The 20,086-nt window shown below is 38.4% G+C and overlaps 1 protein-coding gene across 2 annotated transcripts in view; it reads left to right on the top strand.

Moving 5' to 3' along the window:
* The window catches only part of gulp1a (GULP PTB domain containing engulfment adaptor 1a), an 80,828-nt gene that overhangs the window by 12,149 nt on the left and 48,593 nt on the right, over positions 1–20,086 (top strand). The window contains exon 2 of one of the 2 annotated variants that reach the window (XM_084544747.1): positions 17,179–17,248. The exons of the other annotated variant lie outside the window; for it this stretch is intronic. The gene's annotated coding sequence lies outside the window, so the exon portion shown is untranslated. The remainder of the gene's footprint in view (positions 1–17,178; positions 17,249–20,086) is intronic. 2 annotated transcript variants of the gene reach the window in all.

The following is a 20,086-nucleotide window of genomic DNA, read 5'->3' as shown; positions in this document are numbered from 1 at the left end:
CATAGCAGAGCCCTCCATGATGTGTTCAGTCACATTATTGAGAAGCACAGTGTAAGGCATATAAAAACATTTTATCAAGCCATCCCAGATTCTGTTCGACAATGTATGGCACTGACAAACAGCATTCAGAGCTGGGTCTGAGGCAGGGAGGCAGACTTAACATTGTCGCCATCTGTGTTCCAATTTTTGCAGAGGCTTTACAATGTCTTCCTGATGCAGCACCTCAAAAGAATTCACTGGCATACGCCTGTCTAAGACAGTATTCGTTAATTTAAGAAGTCATCTTGTTGTGGGCGAAAATGGAAGGCTTTTATGGAGCTTTTATTTCTTGATGAGCACCATTAATTTCACAGCTCCGGCCGAGCTCTTTGCAGCTGGCATATTTTTTGTCTGCTTGAGACAACATGACTGCAGTATATTCCTTCTGGTAATGACTCGGCAGGAGTTATGTGCGTTTTATAGGTATTGTTTAGCACTTTAGTTGGGAGGCTGATTTCTCTGTTCATTCTTTGAGTAGACTGCATATCTCATCCTCCCAGGACTGAATGCCTATTTATGTACTTTAGATTTTTTTTTTGCCAAGGCTGTAGTCTGAAGTAAATACTTCTCAAGTCCATTATTTATTTCCGTCTACACTATCAGCCTGGAAGCTTCCTCCATAAAGATCATTCACATTAAGCTAATTAGATTTATTTGGGCTTGTTACAATGCTGCCTCTCTCTGCAGACACAGCCAGGATCTCAGTGTTGCTCTGTTGCTGTTGTGCTCTGAGTTGCCTGCAACATAAACCACTTTTATAACTTTGACATATTGACTGTCTTGGTTAAATCAATTTGCAGCATTATTGTGGCTTGTTTGCAGAAACTGCGAAGTATTTCGCAAATTTATTTACTTGGGGTTTCCTTTTGAACAGGAATCTTCTTTTATATCGGAATAAGCTTCTAGAGTGTTATTTTTCTTCAACTGCTTTCAGTTGTACATTTTAATACATTTTCTTACTTTCTTACTTAATTTTCTTTCTTGTTGTACCTAATCTGGCATGTGTTTAAATTTCAACATAGACTTGTTGAATCTCTATGATCACTTCTAATCCTTGGTTATGTATCAGCACTGCAGACCTATGTAAATCCCCTTCATATCTTTATTTTTTTTTTTTTAAATAATCTTTATTTAAGCCAGCTCAGAAAATGGAGCTGTTGTTTTCTGTCATCTGCCATCCTCACCAGCTTGCTTGGTGGCAGCTCAGAAAGCTTGTCTGGCAGCACAGTCAAAAATGAGGCCAGTGAGGAAATCTAGTCTGTAATTGCATCCCTAACAGCAGTCCTGGTTGGCTTTTTGTGCAGGCGCCCAGAGGCAGACCTAGTGGATGACTCCTCAGAGATTGTTGGTGGAAGCCAGGAAGGGTAGAGTCTCTGTGGCCATCACTCTTCAACAATAATTATAAAACAAAATTGCTGCTGAATTGTATGCAGTGCTTCTCTGACTCTAATGACTCGGGATATAAGTACTTTTCTTTTGTAAAGTTCTGTACCGTTGTATCCATCTTAGTCAGTACTCACCATATCCAAATAGCTGCTGTATTTTTTTATTGAGAAAGGAGACTGTGTTGTATCCTGTGTCAGCCAGACAACACTTAAATTGAAACCCTGTCAGCTCATACTTCCAGTTAGACATGGAGATCATGTGTTTCCGGATGATAACTGGTTCCACAACCAAATATTCAGGTTAAGGTTCACAGAGAGTTCTGGTGAATATAGAGCCAGATGACTAAATCTGATGTTTCCCTTTCACAAATGTCATTCAAAAGCCATGTCAAGTTTACTTGTGTCACTTAAAAATCACATACTACGATTTAGCAATCTGTAGAGCACAACACCTTCTTAAGCCCGTTATTTGGGCAGGCAAGACCTTCCACTTTTATTGTGAAAACGAGAGAGGTACAAAGTGCTGGTCACATGTTTAGGGCAGGGAAACGACATGGGAGAGACGGGCAAGTGAGCTGAATCTCTCTGAGACAAATATCCAGATCCTCACCAACAAAGCACAGATAGCTACAGGAGAGAGGAAGAACCTAAGATGCCCAATGTTGCAACACTTCACATTAAAATGTCATAAATGCAAAACAGGGGACTCATGCAGCTCTTAAAGATGTTTAGTTTTGGCTCACTACTAGGTAGTTGTGTTGGACTGGACTGCAACTGTGTCACAGTCTCTAAAAAGCCCTCCCTCCACATCTTTTCACAGTTACGAATGAGAAAAGACTGAATGGATGATCACATCTTACTTTCTTCTTGATGGATGAGATTTCATCCCGCCTTTGATTCTGAATAGCTACAGTTTTTTCTTCTGACAACGTTGTATTACCAGTCCATGTGGAGCCTACTTTTAAATTTAGGCCACTTTGGGGAACATAATCTTTAAGACAGGTGACCCTAATTCTACACCCCACTGAAGATGCCGTCATGATAAATAAATAAGGTGTTTGAGATCCACAACAACAAACAGGCATAAGAACTTTTCTCAGGGAACTGGTATTTTAAACTTGAAATCAAACCAATTTTAGTTAATAGATCTGTTTAAGTAAAAGATGAGCTAAACAAAATGATGCTTGAGGTTTGGCAAATGCCCCTGTTTTTATGTAGGGCCTTCTACCTATTGATACTCTAAGCACTTCACAGACACATACACATCTACTCGTTCACTCACACTGCACCCATGCACTGGGAGCAACTGGGAGTTCAGTGTCTTGCTCAAGACCACATCCCACAGCCTGAGCGGCTCTCTCTCCTTGTTTCAGCCATTCTCACTGTTCATAATGTACCATCCTCATTTGAGTAGACTTCAGTCAGCTTCTGTTGTCTTCGCATTTTGTCATGTAGTATACTATTATTGACTTAGAATTTACTATTACATACTGGCACAGCAGTCTGTTTCTCGGAAGAAGAAAAATGCACAGTGAACAAATGGAGCTCTCAAAGCTTTGTCTTTTTATAATGGACTGTCATTTACCAGAAATAGCCCAGTCTTTAATCACTTTAAATGCCCACAACACAGCTTTGAAATTTCCCTTGTCTTAGTGAAAATTAGAAGTCAGACGTTTTACACACTCAGCCAAGGACTTTAGTCACACTAGTGTGACCAATGACAGTGCCACTGCTTTGGGTAAAAACAAAATGTGAGGGAATGATCTCCGCTGCTCTAAGCGCAAATTGCCTATGTTTGCATTGTCATATTTTTTTAGGACGCTTTGATGGCTTGGGATACATGAAGCCTGTGCTTAGACATGAGAATACCCTTCAGCACAATGTTTGTCTTCTCTGGCAGTTTCTCATAATGACTGTGCATTCACAGGTTTTACCAATACATCTGCTCCAGTTTTGACCCCTTTTGAACAATGGCTATTCCGATCCCTGCTGACATCCTCATAAAGCATATTTTTTAAGTCATATCTTGGGCTTTAAAAGCTGATGTCCCCATCTGCCATTCATTTCAGCAGACCAGGGTCATCTTTCTTCCCCAGCTTCTATCTTCTGCCATGCTTCTGTGTTTCAACCCTGATTGTGTCCCCTTCATCTGTCACAGTCCGCTTGCTGCCTAAGAGCAACAGACATTGATGGATGCTAATCACTTTGCCTGTATGCCCATCTAACCCACCACACAGTCAAACAGCTCAGCCCAGGTTTCCTCTTTATAGCCTATGAATAAATGAGAAGCTCTCTCTCCTTGTTTCTGCCATTCTCACTGTTCATAATGTACCATCCTCATTTGAGTAGACTTCAGTCAGCTACTGTTGTCATTGCACGTGCCATAAAGAATAATGCACACATTAAAATATGTACAAGTAATTTATGTGCATTTTTGCTTTATGTGATGTTAGCCTAAGAATTCACTCCAGAAACCTTATGTCTGCAGCTTTTCTTCTTTCCAGTGTGAAATACAAAGTGAACTTTGACTGGTCTCTACTCTGCTATTCATAAAGTGCAGGAAATTAAATGTTTTACCGAGTCAGGGACAGTTAAAAGACTCCAGTATCGATTTCTTTGTGGGCCACAGACCAACAAAGGAAAGCTTTTTTCAATTCAATAACCATACAAATTGTCTCAAAACACTTATCAAACGTAATGTAAGGAGTGTGAAACCCGGGTTTCAGGCCGGGGTTTCACACTCCTTACATTACGTTGGATAAGTGGAGTCCTGATTTTGACATTCAGAATCGTTTCAAAATCAGCTTTTCAAATGAGGTGCTAACTACTTTGTTTAGGAAACATTTCAAGTAGTTAAATATTGAGGAAAATCTCATGACAGTGTTCGAAGGGAAACATCACAGAGATTACTTATTTCTTTGATCTCTCAGAGATTTGGTGGAAGGAGCTCAGTAAGGATTGTTTTTAGAGGTATTGGCATTGTTGTCCATCTCACCTGGCATTGAAAGTACAGTGAAGTACTGGTATGCTGTTAGTATGTCTCACGTCAGGACAAATTAAAGCCATGTCCCTAGAAGCCTTTGCTCTTGGTTGTGGTTGGAGTGGCCTTTTTAGCTTTTTCGTGTTGATTTAGATCATTTGCCATGTTGGAAAGATATTCTGATTTGCTTAAAATAGACTTAAAACCCACAAACTCTTAAATGGATATTACAAGTCAAACGTCTCCCAGCCGCAATAAGGTTCTCTGACACTTATTTGGTTGCAAGTCATGCTGCAGCTGGGAGATTTTATAGGCGCTTCATCCACATGGCAGCAGGAGGTCAAATGCGTAAATTCCGGTTGTTTGAATTGAATTTGTCTTCAGGAGCTCTGGGCTGGATAATCTGAACCTCACTGAGCTTGACAGTAACTATGTTTACTGGCCATTAAAGTGTATTGACCTGACACGTTCTCTAGTAGCGCTTTGTGAATGATTAATGTGTTTGTGTGTCTTCCTAGCCCTGCCCACAAATTTATTGTGGTGGAAAGTTGGTCTGGGACCCCTCCATTGGGAACTGATTATGCTCTGGCAAAGATATGCCGGGCCAGAATCTTTTAGGTGGGGTTTATGTGATGATAGACTGAAAGAGTAACAGCATTTAGTCTTACATGTCATCTGAATCCTGTGAAGTTGTTTGTTTCAAGCAAAATGGCTGCCATCGGAGAAGTGAGCTGCTCAGTGTCCACTTTTACGTCTGTTACAAAAGATACTGATAGTAAAAATAATTCCAAGGACAAACAGTTACTAGCGATCAAGACATTTGTAGAGAATGCCCAAAGTCACATACTTCTTTCCTCTGATTGGTTGTAGGACTATTCAGTTGTGCAAAGAGGTATTTTTTATATCGGTTTTGTATTGGATATAACACACTTATAATGAAATTCACATTGAGTGTTGCCAGACTCATATTCTGGTAAGAATTTAGTCTGTTTATGCAAGGCTACTCTCTTAAGAAGGATCCTCTTTTTTTTTATTATCTGTCTCTGAGCCTATGCTGTTTGTTATTTATGTTGTGGGTCGTGTGTAACTTTATTCCAATTTAATTCATGACGGGGTTGTGTTAGCTCCACGGTCATTTAAAGTTGAATTTTTTGTTTAATGCGGCTGAAAATATTATAACAATTCTCCCAACTAAAAGTGGAAGCTAAAAGCGGCCAAAAAAGCTTGGGAACCACTCTACAATATTGTTAATACTGTAATAGTAAGCATATATAATAATCATATTTTCTAAGTAGATTTAATAAACATAAATATCTGTATTGTCTATCACATAACTACCACCAATGTGACAAGCTGACAAGTGTCTCATGTCATAAAATGCAGACCTCTGTTATGAGTGACGTAAAGGAAAATAATCTGAAAATATCTCTCTAATGCCATTCAAAATTGTAAGAAAGCAGAAGCAGGTTACTGCTTTAGTTGTTGAGTTCATTGCGGTGACAGTGATTTATACACACACTTAAATATCTGCTCATCTGGAAAACATAGCGGGGGGGGGTTACTTTTTGTACAAAGGCACAAAATATAATTAATTTTTTCCTGATCCATCCACACAGTTTGTTAGACATCTGTTGTTGACAGATAAGGCAAGCTTATTGGAGTGTGATAAATGCTGTAAATCCTAATGAGTTAATGTTGGCCCCGTGGTAGTTGGCCTAGACACATTCAACGTTGCACTTGTGTGTATGACATATAGTACACATGCGACAGATAACAATTTGCGGTAGATTGCTGATTGCTGACCCATTCAGCATTGTAACAGAAATCACAGTTTGGTTTAGATGCTCTTTAGGGCATAATTTAGTCTCATGGGGAGTTTTAGCTCTGTCTAAGAACCGAGGAATCCTGACCTCTGAGCTGAACCACTAAATCAAGAGGAGCTGGAAGGAGTCTGAAGATGTGTTTCGCTTGCTTAGTTACCCTCAAGGCTATATCCTGTCACAACCAGTCTGTACACTGACAGAGAAGGATGGCCTCTTGGCAGATTGTTTTGGCCTGTGGCCCATACATGCATTGAACTTTAAAGTTGGCATGTAATCTCTCTTTCTGTGTGTAAGTTGAATCCACTCCATTGAGGTTCAGTTTATGAGTGTGCCACACAAATAATATCATTATCTCCCCAATATAATTTGAATCATATAAACATGTTCTGTTAATTCCTTCAGAAAGGCTGTCATTTGTATCCCTCTCCCTCACTGCACCTGAACGCAATCAGTCACTTATGTGTAAAATACTGTAAAGTACTTTGACTGTAAACCTGTGTCTGGGTCCTTTGTGTTGGTTCACATAAAGATAAGTTGTTACAGCATAGTTGGTGGAGATGAGGAAGAGCTGCTTGGCACGCTCTTCTGTAAATGTAATAAAGCACAGAATGAAACAAAAAAATAAATAAATGCATGTTTCAAGAGAAACAATGGGCATTTTGTTATTTTCTTAATCACATGAGTCTTTGAACATGATAGGTGCATGTTTTCACACTAGGCTTTTCTATTGTATAAGTCTGGTAATGGCACACAGTTCTTTTTACTTTGACTTACAGTTCAGCGTGTGCAATCATAAGAAGTCCAGTTCAAGGACAAAGAATCTTGTGTACAAGTGACTTTAAAAATAAAGTCGCAGCTCCATAAGAAATTTCTTTTTCGTAAATGGTCATCCAAAAATACAATCGTACTGTTTACCATTGTAACATCTTCTTTTGTCCGATTTGTAAGTTTCCAAACACCTGAGTCGTTTGTGTTTTCCATCTGGAGATTGTTATCGTCATCCAATCTTTAAAGTGACGCACTTAACAGTATCCTGCGGTTGCTTGGAGTGTGCACAGTAAAGATAATGAAAGCTGATGATTCTGTCACTGTGGCTTCAGCCTATGTCTAACATGTTCTTGTCAAACTCAAAATCAAAAGTCAGCTGTCAACTTGTCGCCGCTCCTGTGATGCTAACAAAGGGTCACCAGATTATAAAGGTGACTTTTCCCAGAGTAGATTTAGAAACATCCAAAAAAGTACTGCTGAGTTTAACCTTAAGCTGCATCAGTAATTGTAAATGCAAGTTGTGAGTGGGTAATGTGAGGGTGTTAAAATGCAGCTTACCCTCTCTGTGACACTGTGCTGATACCACTCACTGGAAAAAGGGACACTTTCACTATTCTGACAAGTTTATACCACTCAGTGGGAGTGAGGAGCTCCTTTTTGCTTTCTCAAAGAGAAAATGATAAATATGCTTGATTTATTTTTCAGTGGCCCTTAGCTCAGTAATGGGGGACTAATGGCATCATCCACCCTCTCATTGAACAAATTAGAGATTGGCAATGTGGCAGCTATTTAAGGAGCAAGCCTATTCTAGTTTCTGTGGTACATACCGTATAATGTTATTGTTCCATTTAAAACGATTATTCAACAAATCATTATGAAACAAATATGAAACACATTTGTGTGGTTGAGAGTTTGCAGAGGAGTGCTGCAAAGGACAGTTCTTCAGTTGAGATGAGTGGATTTTCAGGGTGCTAGCTGTACAGTCAGGAAACACGGAAGGCCAGGATAGAACCCCTGTGGTGGTGCATTGACAGCTAGACCCCAGGATTCCTGTGGACAGATAGATTTTGAGTACAGGGCAGAAGAAAAACATCCTAACAGCCTGAGTTTACCTTTTTCAGTGTTGCGTTAACTTCAGGCAGGCAGCAGTTTGCATGTGAAGCAAAATCTTCTCCAGGGAATAGAGTACAGAGAAGCAAAGAAAAATATAGACTTAGGCTTTTGATTTTTTTTTTTTGTACAAACATTCACATTCAGTAGTACTTATTTTTAGCATCTTTTTGGACATTAAGTCATTTTTTTGTAATCCCCTAAAATAACTTCAATGCAGTGTCTTGAAGTCATTTTTGATGTCTCGCGTGTAAACTGTAGCTGTTGCATTCTGGATCGATTACAATAATCTAACATACTAGAAGGGAATGTATTCCCTTTCAGCCATTACTTTGAGCAGGCCATCTCTGCCCTCAAAATGTTTCGGCTTGATTCAAATTCTTGCTGGAGCTCCACTTTTAGTGTTGGTATCTACTGTATACTCGCAGTTACTCTATGTTACAGATTTTTTGAGCCTGGTAATCAAACAGTTGCCATTTTCTATCCTTTGACATGGATCAAATAGTGATGGTTTGACAATTGGGTCAGAGCGTCTCTAAGATAGGAAGCGCAACTTGTTCCTGGCATGCAGTGGATAGTACCTACCAAAAGTTGTCCAGGAAAGACAACTAGTGAACTGAGAATTAAACTGAATTAGCATTGCACAGACTTGGAATTTCAATGTCGGTTTATTGTACATTGTAAGTTGTAGTTCATTTCCATAAGATAAGCACGATTAGATCAGTTTTTATTGTTTTTGCCCACTGAAGAAAATGATAAAATTTACCCATGTCTAAAATTAACAAACATAAATCAGTCACCAAGCCAGTGTTGGTATTCACACACCTGCCTGTTAAACATTTACAAAAAATCTCATTTCAGTCAACGCCATGTTTTTACACCAGGACTACTATGACTGAAAAGTCTGTTGTCTATTCGTTTGATGCCTGAGCGAGTTTCAACACAGTGACACAGAGGAAGAAAATATCTGTTCAGCTTTGAGTGTAGTGCTCAGCCAGGGGTATTTGTTGCCTGTCAAAAGCCTGAAACCACAAGAGAAAATAGCAGAATCCACCTCCTCACTTCCAGGTAAAAATGTTTATTTGGCTTGTTTAGCCTGGCTCAGCAGGGGCAGAGATGTGGTGTGCTTGTATATGTATGCCAAATTCTGGAGTTGTACTAGTTATGTTTTATCAATAAAACAAATCCCCTTGTTGCATTTGTTTGTCAGCCAACTTGAGGAGAAGCTGATTAAATTGTCTCTGCTCGTGTGGAAATACAGTTCAGCCTAGCTTGACTGAGGCTGACATGGAGTATCAGTCACTGTTTTAACTGGGTCAGGTTGTGTGCTAAAGCTGATGTATGTTCACTTTCTTCTAAAGGACCCTAAAAGAGATGCTGCTGGCTTTTCTTTCCATTTCCTGTGTTTCCATTTCTATTTGTCAGCTTTGCAGTAGACTTATTCAGACCTCAATTTTAGTATTGCTCAGACCTCAGTTTCCTCATCCCATTCTCTTCATACACCTCTGAATATCATATGTATACAACCACAGCAAATGGCAGTCATCTTGATGTGATATGGGTACATATGTGATATGGGTTCATATCTCCCATAAATGCACCAGGAGTTTCACGGGTGCATGAATGAATGTTCTGGATTTTTAGTGCCTGCGTATATCTTAGTCACATCATTTTAGCTGAACATAATTACACGTAACAGTGGCTGACGATAGCATGCTCGACTGCATATGTCATTGTGCATTAGCTGCACTTGTGTCAAAACTATTCATTTAGTACTGTAGGTGCTCTGGAGATGTCAAACATATCGTGTGATCTTCATCAACACATGAAGTATGCTCAGATGGCATGATAATAGTTAATCATGTTCTCTTGTTTTCAGTGTATTGTTAGGCTTGTTGTTGTTGTTGTTATTATTATTATTATTATTATTATTATTATTATTATTATTATACTGACTTCAGATGTGATATTTTAAGCCAGGTCTTGGATAAAGCATTTAGGTATACCGTATATACTCTGACTACAGTGTTGATTTGGTGACTGATTTAAATGTGGCTCACAGATAATGATTTTCTAGCCTCGAAGCCATGCCAAAGTTCTGCACACAGGGCCTCAGTAGTGCTCCCTGCATTCCAAAGGACCTAAGTACTCTGGCCTTTCTTATAAAGTACACTAACGTGGTCAGTTCAGTCCAGTTTTTTGTTCAGGTGAACATCCAGTTAGGTCTGCTATGTCCATTCCCTAGATGTTCACCGGTGTGTGGTGTGTTTTTGTCCCTGTGGAAATCCACCACCAGCTCTTTGGTTTTACCCACATTCAGCTGGAAGCAATTTTCCTGGTACCAGAAGGTACTACAAAGTCTCGGATGAGTCCACTGTATTCTCCCATCCTCTGCATCCTGGATGAGGCAGAAGACTGCCGAGTCCTCTGAGAATGTCTGCAGATGACAGCTGGTTGAGAGGTGTCTAAAGTCAGGAGTGTGGAGGGAGAAGAGGAAGGGAACCATGACAGTCCTCTGAGGGGCTCCTGTGCTGCAGATGACCACATCAGACGCACAGCCCTGTGTTCTCACAAACTGTGGTCTATTGGTCAGTTATATTCTGTTTTCTGAACATGGATCTTCCCATCCATGTGGTATGTGTTCAAAAGCTACTGATTAGTAGTCATGGTTTTTGCGGACAAATTCAAAATACAAGTATGTTTACTTGAAGAAGGTGCTGTCATTTGCTTCCAAATTAGCAAATAAAAATAAACAGAGACACCAGATTATATGACTACTTCTGTTGCATGTTCCCCTGCACTTCATTGTACAGTAACATTCAGTAGACTCAGCATGTCCTCAGATGTCAATAAAACTGCCAAATAAAATGTCATAATGAATGATGGCCCAGTTTAAAAAAATAACACGCAGGTTATAGTAAAAATGACTTTCCATTATTAGGATTATCTGTGAGCTTTTAAAACATTTAAATGATGTTTACATTACCATCTCAACCTATAGGCCCTTTATATTTTCATGGCACTGTTATGTAATTTTAACATAATCTTGTCCTATTGTCATTTAATGCAGTGGGAGTGCTAATGTACCATAAAAGATATTAAAAGATTATATTTAAAAAGGCTACATGTCACAAAATCACCCTGGTTTTATGAGCTGCCACTTTCCTAATGCTTCAGCACAGTTGGACTCTGTGCAGTTTTGGTGTTTAGTTTCAGGGCGCTGTATGTTCTGAGAAGTACATGCCAGCTTGTACCTTCTGTGCAATGAGCCTGACATCTGCCCAGTGCACACAGAGTTCTGCCCTTCAGGAAATAAGATGGGCCAAAGCCAGTCCGGTGCTATCTGTATGTGCCCTGTGTCTTATCTACCACTTCCAGCATGTTAGGTACTGGATATGTGTTACTGCCTGCATGATGGTGCTTTACTATCTGGGTGCTGGTGCTTTAGAGGCCAGAGGGAAGGAAAAGGCTTAAGATCTGTAGAACACTTGATTTTTAAAGATGATTATGTAGACGCCGGGTGCTGCCCGGCACCATCTCAACCATTAAATCACACAGTTTCACAACTGCTTTATCCACTGATTCTTCCGTCTTATGCTCTGTCTGAACACATTCATCCATGGGCCTCAAGCAAGAACTGATTGTAAGATTTGATTGGCTTTATTTTATTACTGCACTTGGCATATTTCTTGGACTTTATTAGATGTGGTATACTCTATTGGATTTAGCATGTTAGTATTAGATTAGATTCAGCTTTATTGTCATTGCATATGTTACAGGTACATACATAATAAAATGCAGTTTGGCATCTATTACCAGAAGTCCAAATAGCAAAAAGTGCAAAATTAACCCAGTAGTAGAGTACAAGCTACAACTATTGTATGGAATAGGTTTTACAGTAATAGTGTATCTAAAAAAAAAATAAAAATTGATATACTAATATAAAATACTAGGGATGCACCGAAAATTCTTGGCCAAAACCGAAAACCGAAGATGGCGAAACCAAGGCCGAAAAATTGAAACACCGAAAGAAATTATTATTAAAATTATTAGTACCATTGCATTTATGGCTATGACTGTGTACTAACCTCACTAACATCAAGGCATTGCAATTGCATAAATTAACAGTAATGTTTCGAAGAATAAATCCATTACAAAATTATGAAAATATTTATTTAGCACATTCCAACAATGCACAATTCATTCATACATTCATCTTCTGTAACCGCTTATTCCTGTTAAGGGTCACGGGGGTCTGCTGGAGCCTATCCCAGCTGTCCCAACAATGCACAATATAAAATAAAATAAAACCCGTCAAGGGTGCCCTTTGAGCCCGCTATTGTTCGCCGTGGCCATCGAAAGTTTAAGGATAATATCGCCTTATCCTTATTAGCACGCAGAAGAATCTTGTTGGAGTGGAAGTCACCATTTGCCCCCAAAGCCTCCTTGTGGCTGTACTTAGACTTGGAGAAAATTAAGTATAATCTGAGGGGGACACCTTAAAATTTGATTCTGTCTGGGGCTGTATGATAAGTTATCTAGCTGAATTAAAGACGCTACAGGGAAAATGAAATGCTTAGCTCTTACAATCTTGTCAGCTTATTTTGTTTATCTCTTTACCTCATTTCAATCCATTGACAATGCTACTTCTCCGCATGCTGCTGTCTTCTGTGTACTTATTTATTTGTTTATTTGCTAACAGTAGAAGGAAGGATTTGTATTTTTTATTTTTTTTTGTATTTTATTTGTTTTTATTTTATTTATTTTTTACTGTAGGATGGGGGGGGTCTTATTTTTTGGGGGAAAAAGAAAAAAAAAAGAAAAATCCCTGTCTCTCACTGTATGCACTTTTGCTTGTCAAATAAATAAAAACACGTGAAAAAAAAATAAAAAATAATAATAATGTTTAACTTGACCCCACTTTAATGTGTATTAAATTAAATAATAATGGAGCAGAAGCTTTTGCAGCTGGAAATCAGCATCGATCCACTGTGCGGTTAGACTGAGACTATTTGTTTTTATTTTTATTAAGAAAAACTGGTGCACTGCACTTTTAGAAAAATAGCGCTGTCCCGAAAGACGGTAGTCTTAATTGAAGCTGTGCACAGCTGTGGATGTGTGCCGCTGAACGGGCATGTCGCAATAAAAAGTGAAAAAACAAAACAAAAAGATGAACGTTTGGAAGTGCAGCAGATAAATGATTAGACTATTTTTTTTTTTCCAATGGCACACGATCTACCAGTCGATCGCGATTGATGTAATGGGCACCGGCACCATCACTGGGAAACATCCTTGCTTGGATGTTTGGATTTCAGGTGGTAAATTAAACCTGCCATGGAGAAATTCTTTGCAGATGCACGCCTCTTGAAATTTCAGCATCACACGTTTTGCAAATCGCTATCAGTGGGTCTATAACATTTGCATAATACTTTATATATTGAAATACGTCCACACGGCAGACATGCCTGTGCTGGCTGTGGTTGTTGCTCGCGTCATCACAACATCCTGTTTCAGCCGTGTTGTTTCGACGATAAAAGTCTTTTCGGCCAAAAATTTTCGGTGGCCTATCTATCTACCTACCTACCTACCTACCCACCCCGTTAACATATGCCTACATATGCACATACCTATCTACATAAAATAAACATATGTACATACACATATGCATTAAGTGATTGATCATAACTCTCTTGTGGGATTGTAATTCGATTTTCTTCTGCAACTTTCTTTTTGATATTACTCTGACAGTGAAGCCATCCCTAGCAATTTTATGTGTTTTTTTTCTTTTGGATGTTTAACCATTTCGGGAGTTTTTTGTTGTCTTGTGTCTTTGAGTTTACAGTCTATATTTTATTTTATTTTTCTCAGTTTACATTTACACTTATATTGTTTACCTTGTGTGTTATGTGCAGTTACTACTCTTTTACTGTCGTACTTTTTTTACTACTGGCTGCAGGTACAAAAATACATTTCACTGTGCATTGTACTATGCATAACTGTGCATGTGACAAATTAAATCTAATCTTTTGCCTATAAATCCATAATAATATTAGATCATACAATTAGAGTTGTCTTGACTTGGAATTCCACATCAAGGCTTGCTTTAGAGTCATGTTTCTGTTTTGCTGTCACAACTTGTCTACGAGGATTAATGAAGTAGACCTCTTTTGTTTGTTGTTTCTACAGATGTTGAACAGGAAGGCTGTTTACCTTCCTTCTGTCAGTCTAAATATTCACCTCCAAACATTACATCACTCTTAAGTTAAATGTTAATAAACTGTTAACAACTTAAAGTGGCAACCTTGTACATTTCTGTGTTTGTTGATTTGCAGACACCTGCAGTAACTAGAGGTAACATCACCTACAGTCACACTGAATTCTTGGTGCAGCAAAACAAACTACTGTCAGTTTAATAAAGAAGTCATGCAATAATTGACCGTTTCCCGTCATTTGGTAAGCAATCATTCTGATGAGATGCTGCACACAGCATGAATTGAACAGAACACTGCATTTCCTCTGACTGCTTAAATGATTTGAATGTGAAGCTGCAGCAGTAAGAAATGTTCAGTTTGCATCAGCAGCAATATATGAACTGATCGGCTATAGTCTGATGACAGTGTATCATTCAGCAATCATTTACAGATATCTGTTTATTAAGATTACATTAGCAGGAATTTAATACAGCAATTTTCTCAACTCCCACCACAGACAAGCAGACTGTAATAATGACAATGTAGAAAAAAAGGCTTAGCTGCTGTTGTGCAACCTGATTAGGCAATAGATAGTGAGTTAAGACATTTATTTAATTTTAATTTATTTTTTTTTAATTGTCACTGTAACCGGAAAATGCCATTAATATTGTATACATTACGATGATCATCAGCTCTCTGGCTTGTAAAACCACATTTCTGAAGCTTTAAATCAGTGATTCCCAATCTGGGGTACGCATACCCCCAGGGGTACGCAAAGTAACGTATGGGGTACGTGAAAGAGTTGATTCTGAACTCAGCCTGATTACATTTTGAAACTGAAAAAACGGATAACGGTTTATTTTCTTATTTTATGATTCTCCACCTAAATGAAAAACAAAAGACTGTTTTTCATGCAAGTCAATTATGTTAATAGCTAGATGTAGGACAACTGGCTTTGAAGCTATGTATCAGTTTGCTGCTAATGTAGCTAGCGCTAGGTCACCTAAATAAGAAAGACGCAGATTCCTGAAATGTCTGCGATTGGTGGGCAGGTGCAGATCTCCTGATGATATAGCTATACTCGCTACAGTTATTTTCCCAGAAACAAGCAAATCTCGTTCTTGATTGGGTCTTTAAATTATGTCGTCAACAATTCTGATAACTTTCTGTCATTTGAGCTGTCAAGTCATCAGTCTGAGGTAAACTAGGTCGCCCGGGCTAACCGTCAAAAATGAATAAATGGGTCAAACGGATAGCTTGCCCTTCCAGAGAGATGTCAACTGCTACCACCAGTCAGCCCACAGGCGAAGCAGTGCAGATGTGGCTAGCGAAGCTGCTAGCATAGCCACGGACAGCGATGAGGAGTCTGAAGTGCGACTGGAGTTCAAATGTCTGAAGGGGTACGGGCTGTGAAAAGTTTGGGAACCACTGCTTTAACTCATTGCTTGTGGGGAGATATAAATGACATTTGTTTATTTTCTAGTTCTCCATTATTCAGTAAAATATGTACTGTGGGATGCCAAAAAAAAGCAAAACAGTGAAGGAAATGCTGAAGAAAATACATTATACTTTAATCCTATGCTGCAGATAAATGGAAGGAATTTAGAGATGTTATTCCTCAGGAGGTTTTGTCTTTTGATTTTGAATTCAAAAGAGAACACACATTTTCTTTTCCTCCATCTAAGTGGTTGCTGGGTAAAGGTTAAGGGTTTATCATCATTCTTTTGTTTGTCTTGATGCATTTGCCAGATTTTTGACTGGATGCAATTTTAACATTGCTGGGACCATGAACTTCCAGCAAAGCATATAATCAAAACTCCAAACTCAAAATTTACAAGCTGACAACAGTGTCTCCAAATAGAAATGGTTCAGATACTCCCTTTTGCATTTCCTACATTGTGTTGTCAGGAGTAATACTATCAACAAAATCTTGGACACAGAATTCACTCAGCTCAATTTAATGCAACACCTTCCACAGCTTGTGCCCTTTACATCTATCTCTGAATGTCATTTCCCACAAACTCCTCAGGCACTTTCACGATAACTAATACCACAGGGTTACACATAATGGAAAACTTTGGCCCTCATTTATCAAGTGTGCAGACAGCACACTTAAATCTTGACTGTGTCCTTTCTTAAAGGACTAGTTTGAACTACTTGGATGTCAAGTGGAAACAGGACAAAGTGCAGTGTATAATCTCCTCAGTTTTATTGTAAAATGTTAAATGAAGACTTACTTGGGAAGAAACTCAAGGGATTGAAGATTTAATAAAGACAAAACAGATATAGCATTCTAGTGATTGAGCTCAGCTGTCTTACTGCTTTTGAGTTCAGATTTGCCAAAGCAGCAAAGCATTGATTTTGGCTTTTTTCAGCACTGCATTTTTGAGAGAATGATTGATGAATGTGTTTGTTTGCATTCTTTAAACCATTAATAAATACAGACAGCTCACAAATCTCCACAGCTGATGCTGTGCTATAAATTGAATTGGTTAAATGAATAAAGACACTTTATTGGACATGACACAAAGCTCATGGTGCTTGAAAACATTTTTCATATGTGGAAAGAGCTGAGTCAACAAGCACACACTAACAATAACTTTGGTTGAATTTATTCACTGATTGTATTCATTTCTTTTTGATTCATTCTGCTTTTTTCCCCCTGGGTGCTCCAAGCATTGATTTTCACTTTGCAGTTCATACAATTTTTCAAAAGTTTTTTATAAATTTAGGCTTGCTGTTCTTCCACATGTCAGTTGAAGATGTCCAAGTAATTCAGTGTAAGCATGTGGATGAATAACAAATTTAGAGTAGACTCATTCATCTCTAAAAGTTTAATTTTTAAGTGTTTCTTTTTCTCCCCTCTCTACTTCTGTCTACAGAATATTCAAGACTAATGTGTACCCATCAGTCTTTTAATGAGTGAGGCACAAGAAAACCTAAACATCAACAGTAAGATCCCCAGATCCCCTTTTTAAGATCTTGCTCATGAGTAAGCTCATTGTTCTGAGCAGTAAATATCACTGTGACTGTGGGAGCAGATGTCATATGGCGGCAATCAGCTCTGACATGTTATTCAGCTGTGTATGTCTTTATTGGGATATCTTTGCTTTGTGATAAACATAGACAGGAGATGGGTGACACTCTGATGCCATGCTGTTTGTCTTCAGACGATGAATTAATGCTTTACGGTGACATTTCTGCTTTCTCCTTTTAAGAGTGCCTTTCACATTCATAGAGTACTGGCAAATATCACAGCATAAAATCTGCTTTTATTCTGCTGCTGCTGTTGTTTTTATCTCATCCGATCTCAGAGCACCACTTCATGCACACTTACACTTGCCATACATTACAAGTGACTTGTTATATATGTATTAATATCAGTATTCACTCCAGTATGTAGCATTCAGGGGGATATTTTGTCAGAAATGGAAAGTTGGTTTTCATTTCTGTATACTTAAAATAAGATTGTTTTGTTATAATTCAGCACAGAGACCTGGTCCTCCTCAGCAAAGTCTGCCTTTATTCAGTGGCAGATTTCTACGGCAGCCCATAATGGACACTGAATCAATAATACAGAAATTAGGGTTGGGACTTTAACACGTTAATTCCAATTAATTAATTACAAAAAATAATAATAATAAATTAACGCTTTTAATCGCAGTTTGCATTTCAAACAAGGCGGAACTTTTGTCAGTGCACGATCTCCGGGTACACCGATTACACTGATGCACACGTCAGAGCTAATGGAGGAATCGGATGAAAGCCATTGACTGTAGATGAAAGCATGTTGCTAGGACTGATGAAAGGCAAATTTTATTTAAAAAACTACCTGATGCAAGCATTGATAAAATCGGGATTTTGTGGAAATTGTGCAAAAAAATTTGTCATCGTAGTGCCATCATCAAGGTTTTAACTACTGAGGTTTCTCCTGCACAATAGAAATGTTAAAATGGAGGTATACTGTAAGTGCGCAATATGCTTGTGGATGTGCAAATGCACCAGCACACTGAGTTGTGTTCGGCATGTGTGTTATAATAATCTGATTTAATTTATGAAGCAGTATCTATTTCACTATCCACTTCACTAAAGATCAGTAATTAGATTAGCAAGTAATGAAAGGAATCAGAAGCAAAGGAAGCATCATTTTAGAGGTACAGTCAGGACAGAGAATAATAGAGGCACATAAAGCATGCCATAAAGCTGGCTATATAGTTGAAGCTTTGATGTTTTCTTTTCCTGACAATAGCAGTGTCTCATAAAACATGATCAAAGTATTATAGCTTGGCGTAAGTAGTGTGCCTCTGTAGGAGCACCTTATGTTTCATTTAAGAGGACAGTTTGTATGGTTACATAGGATCTTTTGTTATAAGCCATATTTAGGCCTCTGCAGACTATTATGCTTGTGTTGAGGGCCTACGTCATCTTCTCATGTATGTCTTGTACATTTTATAGTGTCTGTGGAAACTAAACATGACCTAGAAAAAAATCCCTTGAATATAAATTGGAAGCAGTTTAGTCACTGCATTTTAAACAGTTGCTGTAAAATGCAGCCTTGTGAAAATGACTTTGGCCAGACTTTATGTTGAAGCCGGGGAATGTCTTATCAGGCAGAAACAGAGGTGTAGATGAGAAATTATTGTGGTATTTTTAGGTCACAAATGAACCGTTCAAATCCTTTTTTAAGATTTAGGACTGTGTGTCACCCCAGTTAAAGGAGCATTCAAAATTGTTATGAGACGTCACAGTCCAGAGGCAATTGAAAATGAAGGACTACCTGCAATCATGCACTGTATTTCAAAGTACTGTTATCAGTGTCACTGCTACAAAGACTGTTTTTTTTATCTCCTTTTTTTCCCCAAAATGACCTGATGTGGCTAACTGGCGACCACAAAAAAAAAAAACCAATAAGCTGCGGTAGGCTAAATACAAGAGAAAACCAATGACGTGCACAGTACAAACTCCACGAGGCTCTATTTAACTCTTCTTTATTCTGTATCACAACGCTGCACAACTGACTTTGCTTACAGTGGTTTCCATGCGTCCATGCGAAGAAAGAAAGCACATTAATGCAGCCAACAGAAATTTTCGCTCCTGATGCTTACCCTATCCCATGATTAAGAGCCAGCTCAGTTGAACACGTGGGTGCAATTACTTGTTAACTTCTGAGTACACACCCATAGTGATACCCCTCCACCCAAGTGCTAATACAATGTGCACACACACGCCAGCACATGAATATTCAAGACTTACATGGATGACTCCTACATGACCTTCTTTACAACATCTGACAGTCTGAAAGTGTTAGAATCTAGAGAGATTAATGACAAATGATATTAGCCATATTGGATTTGAGGATGCATTGTATACACACTTGTTTCCCCATAACCCTATATTGCCAAATGTATCATATTTGATACATGAGTTTCTGAGACCTCTGCACCACCCACATAATCTACTGTATACAATTGTATACAATTTGAAACCTGTCACTTGGTGGATTTATCCATGCTCTGCAGTCAGTAGTGGGCTTTTGGCAGCCATTTCCTAAATGGATGCCTTTATGGAGTTTCCAGTTTTTAGCAGAGAAATCTTTGCTATTTTTTTTTTTAAAAAAAAGGTAAGAAAACCATTGATATTGTTACTGATATTTCAATATGAATATTAATTTTATTGAAGCAACCTATACTTATTTCATACTTAATACATTATGTTATAGTAAAATCATGTTTAAAAGTTGTGCATCATATATGATACACCAGGTATATAGTGTCTCTAATTTATTTAAAC

Source organism: Chelon labrosus, assembly GCF_963514085.1.
Source record: "Chelon labrosus genome assembly, chromosome: 5".
NCBI lineage: Eukaryota > Metazoa > Chordata > Actinopteri > Mugiliformes > Mugilidae > Chelon > Chelon labrosus.
This window is presented reverse-complemented; position numbering and strand designations above follow the sequence as displayed.